Here is a 14,636-nt window from a genome sequence, read left to right on the forward strand (position 1 = left end):
GCACTCTAGAGAAAAAGAAGCAAAAAATCTTTTCCTTGTTATCACTAAAATACAGAACCAAAAAATCTATGGAAATGGACTTTTTATATAAACTCTGTGGACTGAACTGGTTTTTGTTGTTGTTGTTTGTTTTTTCCACTACTATATTTCCAGTGCTTAGAACATGGCCCGGAAAATAGATATATTTAATAAAGATTTGTTGACTAATGACTGATTTATAGCATAAATTAATAATGTTATATCCTAGGGGTGTGGTAGTTGCTCCTTATAAGTTTTGGAAAATAGCATTTGGGTTTTTGTTTTCTCCTTTGCTTTTTTTCCCCTTTTTCTCTCTTCCTGCTAATACACTGAAACAAGATGAATGAGACTGATAATACTTTAAGTTAACCCCCTAACAATCAACAGATCTCTTTTCTGCGTGCCCTTGGCAATTTGTTAACCATTTTATTAGCTAATCAAGTACAGTGAAGTAATTGTACTTCATTCTTCTTAGCAGCCAAGAATGTCTGCACGTCTGCCTTCACCACTTTGTTTGGAATCACTATTAATCAAATTGTAAAAACAAGTGTCATTGCCTTTGCCAAGTTTTTTTCATTAGATTTTTTTTTCAGGGCCTCCAGCTGGTTCCGTTTTGGAAACTCCCAGTTCAAGCATAGTTTTCACTGAGGAATATGTCTAAGCATCTCTTCCTTTGTCCCTGAATGTTTGCTAATGGTTAGGAAACTTTCTAAAATTTTAAATCAGTTGGGAAGATTGGTGAGGCCATAGCAACAGATGACCACTAGGGGGAGATGTGACCCTTCCGAAGTAAGGCTATCAGCCTCTGGCCCTGCCCAAAGCAAGACTCAAATCTGTGGTTCAAAATCAGAGTTCCAGGATTCCAACTTTCCCTAATGGTAATAATACAAGTACCTGAACTATTTTTGTATTTCAAAAATGTTTTCTTTGGTATCTCATTTCCACAGAGGCTACTCTTATTCTTCCAAAATAGGGATATTAATTATTTTCATCTGATAATATGCACTCTAAAAAATCCTAATAACAGATTGGGAAAATTCCCTCATAATTTAACTTTCTAGAGGTAACCACTGCTGTTTAGTACATACCTATCTTCCCACACTTTATTTATGTATGTTTATGATATAAATGGAATCATCTTAACCTGTAAACGACTCTGCCACGATAACCAATGGACTTTCCTCCACGGACTTAGATCTGCCTTACCTTTTGTTTTGCTGTGTTTTGTTCTTAATGACTGCAAAAATACTCCAATATATGGATAAATCAGGACATATTTAAGCAAAGTCCTACTGATGGACTTTTTTTTTTAATTAGCTACTACCAATAATGTTGCAATGAATATCTTCGTGTGGTTGCTCGGTTAATGCCTTAGCATAAATTCCAGGAAAGGAAATTGGTGGACCAATGGTATTCACGTTCTACATTCCCATGCGGGTAACTGACAGTTATTGCATATATTCTCTTAAGTCCTCAGGGCAATCTTTTGAAATAGCTTCAAGTATTATTTCTACTTACGCCCAGGGAAATTGAGACACAAATGGTTGCAGAGTAAATTGCCCAAGGCCACAAAGCTACAAAAGGTGCAGCTGGGATGGTCATTCCAGGGTTTACTGACTACTAAACCTTGGGCCACTCTATTGTGAAATCTGCTGGATTGCCTTTCAGAGTGACTGGCAATTTACTCTCTCCACACTCTATGTGAGTGCCCGTTTATCCACAACTTCATCAACCACAAATATTTCTTAAATTTTGCTGATACATGGAAAGTATTATACTGCTTTTATTTTAGTTCTATTGTTTTGAAACTGAGAATATGTGCATGGTATCTTATGGGTTTCCTGGCTTATATGGGACATTCTAGATTGTAAGAATAGTACATAGGGGAGCAGATGTGGCTCAAGCAGTTGAGTGCCTGCTTCCCATGTGAGAGGCCCCGTGCTTGGTTCCTGGTGCTCCTATAAAACAACAAGCAAAAAACACAAAAAAAAAACAACTCTGGGGAGTTGATGTAGCTCAGTGATTGAGCACTGGCTTACCACATATGAGGTCTCAGGTTCATTCCCTAGTACCAAAAAAAAAAAAAATAGTGCATCATGTTCTAGTGCTTTCATGATTTAAAATTTTATTCTTTATTATAGGAGTTGTGGGCTTACAGAACAATTGTGCACAAAATACAGAATTCCCATATACATCCCACCACCAACTCCTTGCATCGGTGTGGAGCATTTGTTACAATTGATGATAGCACTCTTTTGTGATTGTATAATTAATGAAGTCCATGATTTAACTTAGGGTTCACTGTGTAGTGTAGTTTCATGGATTTTATTTTATTTTATTCTTTTATCATATACAATCTACATTACCTTTTTCAGTCATATTGAGATATAGAATTCAGTGTTTTTAATTGCATTCACATTGTTGTCCGACCATCACTACCCTCCACTACCAAAGCATTTCCATCATTCCAAATAGGAATTTGTACATTTTAAGCCTTAACTTCCCATTTCCTATCCCCACCTCACCTGCTGGTAACCTATATTCTACATTCTGACTCTGTGAGTTTACTTATTCTAATTCTTTCAAGTCAGTGAGTTCATATAATATTTGTTCTTTTGTGTCTGGCTTACTTCACTCAACACGATGTCTTCAAGTTTCATCCTTGGGAAGCAGATTTGACTCAATGGATAGAGCATCCGCCTACCACATGGGAGGTCCAGGGTTCAAACCCAAGGCCTCCTGACTTGCGTGATGAGCTGGCCTATGTGCAGTGCTGATGCGCGCAAGGAGTGCTGTGCCACCCAGGGGTGTCCCCCGCATAGGAGACCCCCATGGGCAAGGAGTGCACCCCGAAAGGAGCACCGCCCAGTGCAAAAAAATTGCAGCTTGCCCAGGAGTGGCACTGCACACATGGAGAGCTGACACAGCAAGATGATGCAACAAAAAGAGACACAGATTCCTGGTGCCACTGAGAAGAATACAAGTGGACAAAGAAGAACACACAGTGAATGCACACAGAGAGTGGACAATTGGGGTAGTTGGGGAGAAGGGAGAGAAAAAAATTTTTTTTTTAAATCTTAAAAAAAGTTTCATTCTTTTTACAGGATAATAATATATCTTTGTGTGTATATAGCACATTTTATTATCCATTCATTGGTTGACGGACCCTTGGGTTGTGTATTAGTCTGCCAAAGGGCTGCCAATGCAAAGCACCAGAAACCTGCTGACTTTTATAAAGGACATTTATCTGGGGTAAAAGCCTACACTTCTCAGGCTGTGAAAGAGTCCAACTTGAGGCACCATCAGGGATGCTTTCTCACCAAAATCAGCCACTGTTGACCTTGGTGTGTTGCCATGTGGTAAAGCAAGATGGCGACCGACCTCTGTCCAGGTTTCTCCTTCCCCTCCACGTGCAGCTGCTTCCACTTTTTCAGCTGCAGGCTGCCATAGGGCTTGTCTCCTAGGGCTTCCTCTATTAGTCCTGGCTGCTCTGCTCTCTTCCCGAGGTCAGCTGTAAGCTATCAAGCAAATGGCTTCTCTCTCCTCAGGGCTTCAGCCGTTTGAGCCTTCTCCTTTCTGTCACATGGCAGGATCAAAAATGACAGAGCTGTTTCTTCCCGTGTCTGTCAGAGTTTCCATTTATATCCAATCCAGCATGGGGGCAGACACTCAACCTGAGTCACGCCCACTGACATGGTCAAGTCAAAAGCCCTCAATCAATCTTAATAGGTAATCTAACCATAGAATTCTCAAGCGAATTTAATACGAACGGTATCACCCCCGAGGAATAGATTAATTTTCAAACATAATCTTTCTCCTTTGGGGATTCATAAAACAATCTCAAACTGCCAGAGGTTGCTTCCATCTTTTGGCAAGTATGAATGATACCACCATGAGAATAGCGAGAAAGTATCTGTTTGAACTCCTGCTTTTGATTCTTTTAGGTGTATATACCTAATAGCGGGATTGCTGGGTCATGTGGGAGTTCTATACTTAATTTTCTGAGGAACCACCAAACTGTCTTCCACAGCAGCTGCACCATTTTACATTGCCGCCAGCAGTGAATGAGTGTTCTTATTTCTCTGCATCCTCTCCAATACTTATTTTCCATTTTTTAAATAGCAGATCCATTCTAATGAGTGTGAAATGCTATCTCATTGGGGTGCTTTTTTGGTTTTGGTTTTGTTTTATTTTCTCATTGGGGTTTTGATTTGCTTTTCCCTTGTGGCAAATGATGTTGAGCAACTTCCCATGTGCCTTTCAGTCATTTGTATATCTTCATTGGAGAGATGTCTGTTCAAGTGTTTTCCCTATTTTTAATTGGGTTGTTTTCTTTTTGTTAAGTTGAAAGATTCCCTTATATATAGCATGTGTTAATCCTTTATTGGATATGTGGTTTCCAAATATTTTCTCCCATTGTGTAGATTGTCTTTTCATTTTGTTTGAGAAACAAAAATATTTTGATGAGGTCCCATTTATCTACTTTTTTGTTGTTGTTTGTGCTTTAGGTGTAAACTCTAAGAAACCATTGCTTAATACAAGGTCCTGAAGATGCTTCCCTACATTTTCTTCTAGGAGTTTGATAACTCTAGTTCTTATATTTATGTCTATGGCCTATTTTGAGTTGCTGTTTGTATGTGATGTTAGGTAGGCATCCTCCTTTTTTATGCAAATGGAGATCCAGCTTTGCCAGCACCATTTTTTCCTCAATATTTATTCCCTTTAATTAAAAAAAAATTTTTTTAAATAGGGCAGTTGTAGGCTTCCAGAAAAACCTTGCAGAAAGTGCAGAGTTCCCATATACCCCACATACACATACCCAGTTTTCCCTGTTCTTAATACTCTGCATTTGTGCAGTTGCAATTGACAAAACAATACTGTTATAATTATACTATAAACTATAGTTCATAGCTTACAGAGTGAACATTAGGGTTCACTCTGTGATGTATAGCTCTATGGGTTTGTTGTTATTTTTTAACATTTTTATTCTGGTAACATATACAACCTAGAATTAGAGATTCAACCACTTTAAGTATTTGATTCAGCGGTGTTAAATACATTCACATGGAGGCACCAGTGGAGGGTTTCTGAGCATGAATCCAACCAGCCCAGCTTGGGGAATGGAATTCACACTAATGAATGGAAGTGATTTTTGACTTGTGACATGTACATCCTGATCCTCATCACCGCCCTGGTTGGGCAGGTGTGAAATGTGACCGTGGTCTCACTGCTGAGTGTTTGGATGTGGAAGAACACCTTCTCTGCCTGCACCCTCAACCTGGCTACGCTGAACTTCCTTTTCCATTCTAGGTTCCCTGAATGAAGTCATCATCTTTTTCCATCTAGTGTCCACTCCCTACTTAATTTACATGGTGACAATCTTTGGAAGGCAGCTATGCTCACCACTGTGCCACCAACACATCCCTACTTAATTTACAAGGTGACAGTCTTTCCCTGCAGCATTGGCCTGAGGATCCTCAGGGCCATTACCACCGAGCACTGCCTTTCCATCCTGTGTCTGAGACACATCACCTGTCATGAGTGGCCCACTCTGGGCCCGCCCTGTCCTTGCTCCCACACTGTTTTGAAGACACTATTCTTTCCCCACTGAGTGGTCTTTGCCATCTTGTCAAAAATTAGTTGGCCATAAACATGAGGGTTGATTTCTGAACCCTCCATTCTATTCCACTGCGCTGTATGTCTGTCCTTGTACCATTACCATGTTGTTTCTTTAACAAATCAATTTTATTGATACATATTAATAAAGCATACAATTCATGCAAAGTGTACAATCAATGGTGTTTGATATAATCATATACTTGTGCATTCATCAACTCAATCCATGGTGTTGTTTAAACTTTTTTAAAGATTTATTTATTTATTTAATTCCCCCCCCCCCCCCCCCCCCCCGGTTGTCTGTTCTTGGTGTCTATTTGCTGTGTCTTGTTTCTTTGTCCGCTTCTGTTGTCGTCAGCGGCACGGGAAGTGTGGGCGGCGCCATTCCTGGGCAGGCTGCTCCCTCCTTTGCGCTGGGCGGCTTTTCCTCACGGGGCTCCCCCACGCGGGGGACACCTTTGCGTGGCACGGCACTCCTTGCGCGCATCAGCACTGCGCATGGCCAGCTCCACACGGGTCAAGGAGGCCCGGGGTTTGAACCGCGGACCTCCCATATGGTAGACGGACGCCCTAACCACTGGGCCAAAGTCCGTTTCCCTAAACTTAATTTATTGAAGTATATCACTCATACATAAACATGCATAAACAATAAGTGTATAATAATAGTTGTGAACTTACAAAACAGACATATATAACATCATATAGGACTCTCATAACTCACCCTACCACCAATAAATTGCATTGTTGTTAAACTTTTTAACTAATGATTTAAGAGCATTGTCAAAATATTACTACTAACCAAAGTATTTTTCCCCTAACCAACCCTATTATTATCTTTATATCATTTATATATGAACATACATAAACAATTAAGTGTATAGTAAAAGTTGTGAACTTGCAAAGCAAACATGCAAAACATCATATAAGGGTCCCATACATCAACCCTTCACCAACACCTTGCATTGTTGTGAGATGTTTTTTACAAATTATGAAAGAATATTGTCAAAATCCTACTACTAAATCATAGTCCTTACCTCACATTTGGTGTGTTTTCCCCCCAACCAACCCTATTACTATTTTTTAAACATATTTCTTATGACTGAAGTTGTAAACTTATAAAACAATCATGCACATGTGCAGAATTCCCAAACAACACCCCTCCATCAACACCCACATTGTGGTGGAACATTTGCTACAGATAAGATAATATCATCAGGGAAGCAGACATGGCTCAACTGATAGAGCATCCACCTACTATATGGAGGGTCCAGGGTTTGATCCCCAGGGCCTCCTGACCTATGTGGTGAGCTGGCCCACGTGCAGTACTGCTGCACACAAGGAGTGCTGTGCCACGCAGGGGTGTCCCCTGCATAGGGGTGCCCCATACGCAAAGAGTGCACCCCGCAAGGAGAGCTGCCCTGAGTGAAAGTGCAGCCTGCCCAGGAGTGGTGCCACACACATGGAGAACTGACACAGCAAGATAACGCAACGAAAAGAGACGCAGTTTCCCAGTGCCGCCTGACAATACAAGTGGACGCAGAAGAACACATGGTGAATGGACACAGAGAGCAGACAACAGGAGGGGAAGGGGGAATAAATAAATAAATAAATAAATAAATAAATCTTTTTAAAAAAAGATAATATCATCTGATTGATACCATGTCCATAGTGTACTTTTTTTTTAAGGATTTATTTCATTTATTTCTCCCCCCCACCACCCCATTGTCTGCTCTCTTGTGTCCTTTCACTGTGTCTTCTGTGTCCTCCTACATTCTCAGCAGCACTGGGAATCTGTGTTTCTTTTTGTTGTGTCATCTTGCTACATCAGTTCTCTGTGTGTGTGGCACCACTCCTGGGCAAGCTGCACTCTTTTTGCATGGGGGCTGCTCTCCTTGTGGGGCGCATTCCTTGAATGTGGGGCTCCCCTATGCGGGGGACACCCCTCTGTGGCATGGCACTCCTTGAGTGCAGCAGCACTGTGCATGGGCATGCTCACCTCACAAGCCAGGAGGCCCTGAGTTCGAACCCTGGGTCTCCTATATGGTAGGCAGACATTCTATCAGTTGAGCCACATCGGCTTCCCAATAGTGTACATTTGGTTCACATTTTCCATACTGCCTCATTATCAACATGGTACATCTTTCACATAGATGCAAGAATATTATTACTACTAACCACAGTCCATAGGTCACTCCAGCTGTATTTATCCCATGCTTCTCCACATTCCCAACACCTTGCAGTAGTGATGTAAATTTGCTCTAGCTCACAAAGGACACACTTGCATCTGTACCATCAATCACAATTCTCATCCACCTCTTGGTTTATTGTACTTTTCAGTTCCCAGATTATTCTCTAGCATTCTGTCAATTGGCATTTACATACCCAGACTACCATTTTTAGTTGCATCCCCATTTATAAACTAGCTGTTACTCCCTATGTGTTACCATCCACTCTATACATTTCCACACTTTTACAGTAAAGCTAATTAAAATTTCAACATACATTAAACAGCAGTAGTCCATCTCAGTCCTCCTCTTATCGCCTTTAAGAATCCACCACGTACCACCAGGTCTTGAAGATATTTTCCTATTTTCCTACTATTTCTTCTAGAATTTTTATGGTTCTTGCTTTCATTTTTAGATTTTGATCCATTTCGAGCTAATTTTTGGATAAGGTATGAGATTCGGGTCCTCTTTCCTGCTTTCGGCTATGGATATCCAATTCTTTCAGTGTCATTTCTTGAATGGATTGTTCTGCCTGAGCTGTGTGGGTTTGACAGGCTAGTCAAAAATCATTTGATCATACCTGTGAGGGTCTGATTGTGAACCAAAAATTTGGTTCCATTGGTCTACGTGTCTGTCTTTATGCCAGTACCATGTTGTTTTTGCCACTACAGCTAGGTAATGATTTTAAAGTCTGAGATCAGGGTTCACTTTTCCTTTTTATGATGTTTCTGGCTATTGAGGACCCCTTACCCTTCCAAATAAATTTGATGATCATGTTTTCCTTTTTTTTTTTTTTAATGCTGTTGGAATTTTTATCAGGATTGCATTGAATTTGTATATCAATTTGAGTAGAAACATCTTAATGATATTTAGTCTTCCAATCCATGAGCATGGAATGTTCTTCCAGTTATTTAGGCCTTTTTTTAACTTCTTTTAACATTAGGTTGCAGTTTTCTGAATATAAGTGCTTTACATTGTTGGTTAAGTTTATTCCTGACTATTTGAGTTTTATCTGTCATATTTTATTTTCACCACTCTTTTGACACTTTTAGTTACTTTAATTGATATAATCTTCATTTCTAGACTCGCTTCCAGGCCTCTCTCTTCTGTCTTTTCTTTTCAGGCTCTATCACACCCTTTAGTATTCCCTGAAAATCCGGTCTCTCGCTTAGAAATTCTCTCAGTTTCTGTTTATCTGTGAGTATTCTAATCTCACCCTCATTTTTTAAAAGACAATCTTGCTGGATATAAATTTCTTGGCTGGAAATTTTTCTTTTGTATTATCTTAAATATGTCAGATCTATGTCTTCTTGCCTCCATGGTTTCTGGTGAGAAATCAGCACTTAATCTTTTTTTTTTCTCTCTCCCCTTCTTCCCCTCTCCTCCCCCCCCTCCATTGTTTGCCTTCTGTGTCCTTTCACTGTAGGTTCTTCTTTGTCTGCTTGCATCCTGGTCAGCAGCACCAGGAATCTGTGTCTCTTTTGGTTGCATCATCTTGCTGCATCAGCTCTCCATTTGTGTGGCACCACTCCTGGGCAGGACACTTTTTTTGCATAGGGCAGCTCTCCTTACAGGATGTACTGCTTGCATGTGGGGTCCCCTACACAGGGGACACTGCTGTGTGGCACGGCACTTATTGCACACATCAACACTACATGTGGCCAGCTCATCACATGGGTCTGGAGGCCCTGGGTTTCAACCCTGGACCTCCTATGTGGTAGGCGGATGCTCTATGAGTTGAGTCAAATCTGCTTCCCAGCACTTAATCTTATTGGATATCCCTTATTTGTTATGCATTGCTTTTCTCTTGCTGTTCTCAGAATTCTCTCTTTGTCTTTGACATTTGACATTCTGATGAGTATGTGTCTTAGAGTTGATCTTTTTGGATTTTTTCAGATGGGAGTATGTTGTGCTTCTTGGACATGGATATATCTATGTCCTTAAATAGGGTTGGGAAATTTTCTACCATTATTTCTTCAAATATCCCTTCTGCCCCTTTTCCCTTCTCTTCTTCTGGGACACCCATGATACATATGTTTGCATGCCTTTTGCTATCATTTAGTTCCCTGAGACCTTGTTCAAATTTTTCCATTCTTTTCTTCATCTGTTCTTTTTTCTTTTCAAAGATTTATTTATTTATGTATTTATCTCCCTTTCCACCCCCCCTCACCCCAGGTGTCTGTTCTCTGTGTCTATTTGCTGTGTGTTCTTCTTTGTCTGCTTCTGCTGTTGTCAGTGGTATGGGAATCTGTATTTCTTTTTGTTGCGTCATCTTGCTGCGTCAGCTCTCCATGTGTGTGGCACCATTCTTGGGCAGGCTGCACTTTCTTTTGCACTGAGAAGCTCTCCTTATGGGGCACACTCCTTGCGCATGGAGCTCCCCTATGCGGGGACACCCTTGCGTGGCACAGCACTCCTTGCGCGCATCAGCACTGCATGTGGGCCAGCTCCACACGGGTCAAGGAGGCCTGGGGTTTGAACCGTGGACCTCCCATGTGGTAGACAGATGCCCTAACCACTGGGCCAAGTCTGCTTCCCTTCATCTGTTCTTTTGTATGTTCACTTTCAGAGGCTGTTTCTTCAAGCTCACTAATTCTTTCTTCTGCCTCCTCAAATCTGCTATTATGTGAATCCAATGTTTTTAAAATTTCATTTATTGCACCTTTCATTCCCATAAGATCTGCTATTTTTCTGTGTATGCTTTCAAATTTTTCTTTGTGCTCATCCTGTGTCTTCTTAATATCATTAATCTTTTTAGCCATCTCATTGAGTTTATTAAGGATATTTGTTTGAACATCTATGATTAGTTGTCTCAACTTCTTTATGTCATTTGGAGGCTTATCCTGTTCCCCTAACTGGGCTATATCTTCCTCTTTCTTGGTGTGGACTGTAATTTTTTGTTGGAGTCTTGGCATCTGGCTTACTAGAATATTTATTTTGGGTGCCGTTTTTCTCTTTAGTTTAGGGCTTCCTGCCCTTTCTCCCTGCTGGTTGTGCTATAGGAGCCAAGAATGTAGTTGGTGCTGTGAGCTGTAGAGGTTCAAGCTGCCCTTATTGCACCAGGGACCAATGAAGCTTCTCCCCAACTTTCTCCTTTGCCAGGGGTAGGGATAGAGTTACAGCTGTGTGGAATTATCCAAGTCATGCAGGCCTAGACTGTAGCTGCCTAGAAAGACTAATGAAGCTTCATGCCCCTTTCTCCCCTGCCTGGGGCAGGGATGGAACTGCAGGTGTGGGCAGCAGTCTATGTGGTGTGGGCCCAAGATGACCACAATTGCCCTGATAGACTTCTAATTTTCAGTCTGTGTCAACCGAAGTTACTTGCAGATACCTAGATAGGCTGGTGCAGGGCCCACCAGCCTTCTCCCTGCCAGAGGCAGGGCTGAAGCCTAGGCTAGGTCTGTGGGCCAATCTGGGTGAAAGAAACCAGTTCCTACCATCACTGTGATTTTTGGTCAGCCTGGCTTACCCTCAGGCTAGAGGTGGAGTCAAAATTGCAGCCACCAGCCTCCTTCCAACTTGGGCTGATTACACCCCAGCTGTTCCAAGGGTTTTATCTTATTCAGCCAAGTCTACCAATCATTAGCCGAAATCGGCAGCCAACCGTCTCCTCCTTCCCTGTTTTTGGGAAATGGAGCTGCTGATCCCAGCCACAGAATAGCTCCTGGGGTGGCTCGTGCTGCCAGAGTAGGATAATCTCTGGCCTCCATGGCTTTACCAGCAATTTCCCGGAGAGTATGGAGCAGGACCCCACAGCTTCCTCCTTGCTGGAGGTGGGGCTGGGACCTAGACTAGAGCTGCAATCTGATCTGGATGGAAAGAAGCCAGTCACTACTAGCACTGTGATTTTCGATCAGCCCTGCTTCCCCTCCTGTCAGGCACAGAGTTAAGATGGCAGCTTCCATCCTCTTTCTGGCTTTGACAGGCTCAAACTTTAGCTCTTCTCAGGATTATACTTTAGCCTGCTGAATTTGCTCATCAGTAGCTGAAATTGGTGCCCAATCATCTCTTCTTCCCCCATTTTTGGGAAGTGGAGTTTTCAATTCCAGCTATGTAACAGCTCCCTAGGTGGCTTTTGCCTCCAGTGGAGGATGGGCACCAGCCTCCGGGGTGTAGGGCTCTCTACTTATGAGTCTTCTCTGCAGATGGGCAGGCTCCTCCTTCCATTCCTTCAAGGATGTTGCAAGATGCTCTTCTGACCTCCTGGAGCCCCCAAACGGGTGCTTCAGCTCTTTCCAGATAGCTCTGGGTGTTTACTAACTGCTCTGTAGCAGGAGCTGACTCTAGAAGCTCCTTACTCCACCGCCATCTAGCTGATTCTTCACTCCATGCTGTTTTGATGACTGTAGACTTGTGATAAGTTTTAAGATCAGGATGTCCAAGTCCTCAACTTCAAGCTGACTTACCTCTTTGGGGCCCCTTACCCTTCCATATAAATTTGATGATTTTCCATTTGAGCAAAGAAAGTTTTTGAAATTTTTTTTTTTACAGACTTTTTAAAAAAAATTTATTTAATCCCGCCCCCTCTTGTCTGTTCTTTGTGTCTGTTTGCTGCATCTTGTTTCTTTGTCCGCCTCTGTTGTCGTCAGCGGCATGGGAAGTGTGGGCAGCGCCATTCCTGGGCAGGCTGCTCTTTCTTTTGCGCTGGGCGGCTCTCCTTACGGGGTGCACTCCTTGTGCGTGGGGCTCCCCTATGCAGGGGACACCCCTGCGTGGGGCACACCCCTGCGTGGGGCGGCACTCCTTGCGCGCATCAGCACTGCACATGGGCCAGCTCCACACGGGTCAAGGAGGCCCGGGGTTTGAACCGCGGACCTCCCATGTGGTAGACGGACGCCCTAACCACTGGGCCAAGTCCATTTCCCAGTTTTTGAAATTTTGACTGGGATTACATTGAATCTATAAATTGCTTTGGGTAGGACCGACATCTAAATGATATATAGTCTTCTAATCCATGAACATGGAACGTCATTCCATTTATTTAAGTCTTCTTTAATTTCTTTTAGCAATTTTTGTCATTTTCTGTATACAAGTCTTTTGCCTCCTTGGTTAGATTTAATCCTAGGTATTTGCTTCTTTCGGTTGCTATTGAGAACGGAATTTTTTTTCTTGATTTCTTCTTGCAATTATTCATTGCTTCTGTATAGAAACACTACTGATTTTTGGTTGTTGATCTTATACCCCACCATTTTGCTGAATTCGTCCATCAGTTTTACAGCTTTGTTGGGGAATTTTCGAGATTTTCTTTAAACAGTATCATATCTTCTGGAAATAGGGAAAGTTTTACTTCTTCCTTTTCAATTTGGATGCCTTTTTATTTCTTTTTCTTGCCTAATTCCTCTGGCAGGACCTTCCAGTACAATGTTGAATAACAGTGATGACAGTGGGCATTTTTGTCTTGCTCCTGATTTCAGAGGAAAGCTTTCGATCTTTTACCATTAAGTAGGATGTTAGCTGTGCACTCTTCATATATGCCCTTTATCATGTTGAGGATGTTTCTTTCTATTCCTAGTGTTCTAAGTGTCTTTATCAAGAAAGGGTGCTATATTTTATCAAATGCTTTTTCTGTTTCAAATGAAAAGATCGTGTATTTTTTTCCTTCCTTCTTTTAATGTGGTATAATAAACTTTGCAAAGCCCCATATCTTGGAGATATGGACTTCCTGGTGACCAGGGACCTTGAACTTGGTGGAGATGGACATGATGACTTAGCCAATGTGGACTCTGGCCACTGTACTTTGGGGACTTTCAAAGGTACCTCACATACCAGTCTGGATCCTAGACTGATGAGAGCAGGACCATCAACAGGAAAGAGCTGTCTCCAAGTTCCCTTAGGGCAACCTGTACAAGCTATCGGCTACTATGCCCACCACCAAGGTGGCTGCTGTCTGCAGCCATTGCATACCAGACCCCCATGGGGAGAGGGGGACCAACAACTTAGTTGGCTACAGGAAAAAAATCTTAAATTCTATTTAGTAGCCTTATTATTAAGAGTAATATTAGTATTATATATATATATATATTTTTTTTTAAGATATATTTTTTGTTTATTTTTCTCCCCTTTCCCGGCCGCCCCCCCCCCCCAGTTGTCTGCTCTCTGTGTCCATTTGCTGTGTGTTCTTCTGTGTCCACTTGTGTCAGCGGCACCGGAATCTGTGCCTTGTTTTGTTGCGTCATCTTGCTGCCATCAGCTCTCCATGTGTGCAGCACCATTCCTGGGCAGGCTGCACTCTTTTCGTGCTGGGCGACTCTCCTTACAGGGTGCACTCCTTGTGCATGGGGCTCCCCTACACGGGGGACACCCCTGCGTGGCATGGCACTCCTTGCGTGCATCAGCACTGCAAGTGGGCCAGTCCATCACACGGGTCAGGAGGTCCTGGGTTTGAACCTTGGCTCTCCCATGTGGTAGGTAGATGCCCTATCCGTTGGGCCAAATCTGCTTCTCATTAGTATTATATTTTGAAATTATTTTTATTTTTATAAAAATTTTAGGATAAAGCAAGTAATGCAATTATATTAATTTGATTAGGAACCAAGGTTTTTCAGCCCAAGTAAAAACAGAAACAAGTATAAAATGAGGAAGTTAAGTAACAATCTCATAATGGCAAAACTAACTTTGGAAATATGAAAATAAATTCCTGTTTTTAAAAATTTTAAATATTGCCTTGTTTTCAGTGTAAATTTCTGGTGAAGAATACTGGAAGTAATGACAACGCAGTAGCTTGAGCCCTTGCTGGTAGTATACTTGGAGGGAGTACTACCATTGCAATTGAAATCA

At 42.0% G+C, this 14,636-nt stretch overlaps 1 non-coding gene across 1 annotated transcript; it reads right to left on the bottom strand.

The window, feature by feature from the left end:
• Positions 1-13,671: 13,671 nt before the first annotated feature.
• On the bottom strand, positions 13,672-13,809 carry LOC111763375 (small nucleolar RNA SNORA70). Its single transcript, XR_002796252.1, has one exon. It is a non-coding gene; the product is annotated as a small nucleolar RNA SNORA70 (small nucleolar RNA).
• Positions 13,810-14,636: the final 827 nt, after the last annotated feature.

The sequence above is a fragment of the Dasypus novemcinctus genome, chromosome 20, assembly GCF_030445035.2.
Source record: "Dasypus novemcinctus isolate mDasNov1 chromosome 20, mDasNov1.1.hap2, whole genome shotgun sequence".
In the NCBI taxonomy this organism is placed as follows: Eukaryota; Metazoa; Chordata; class Mammalia; order Cingulata; family Dasypodidae; genus Dasypus; species Dasypus novemcinctus.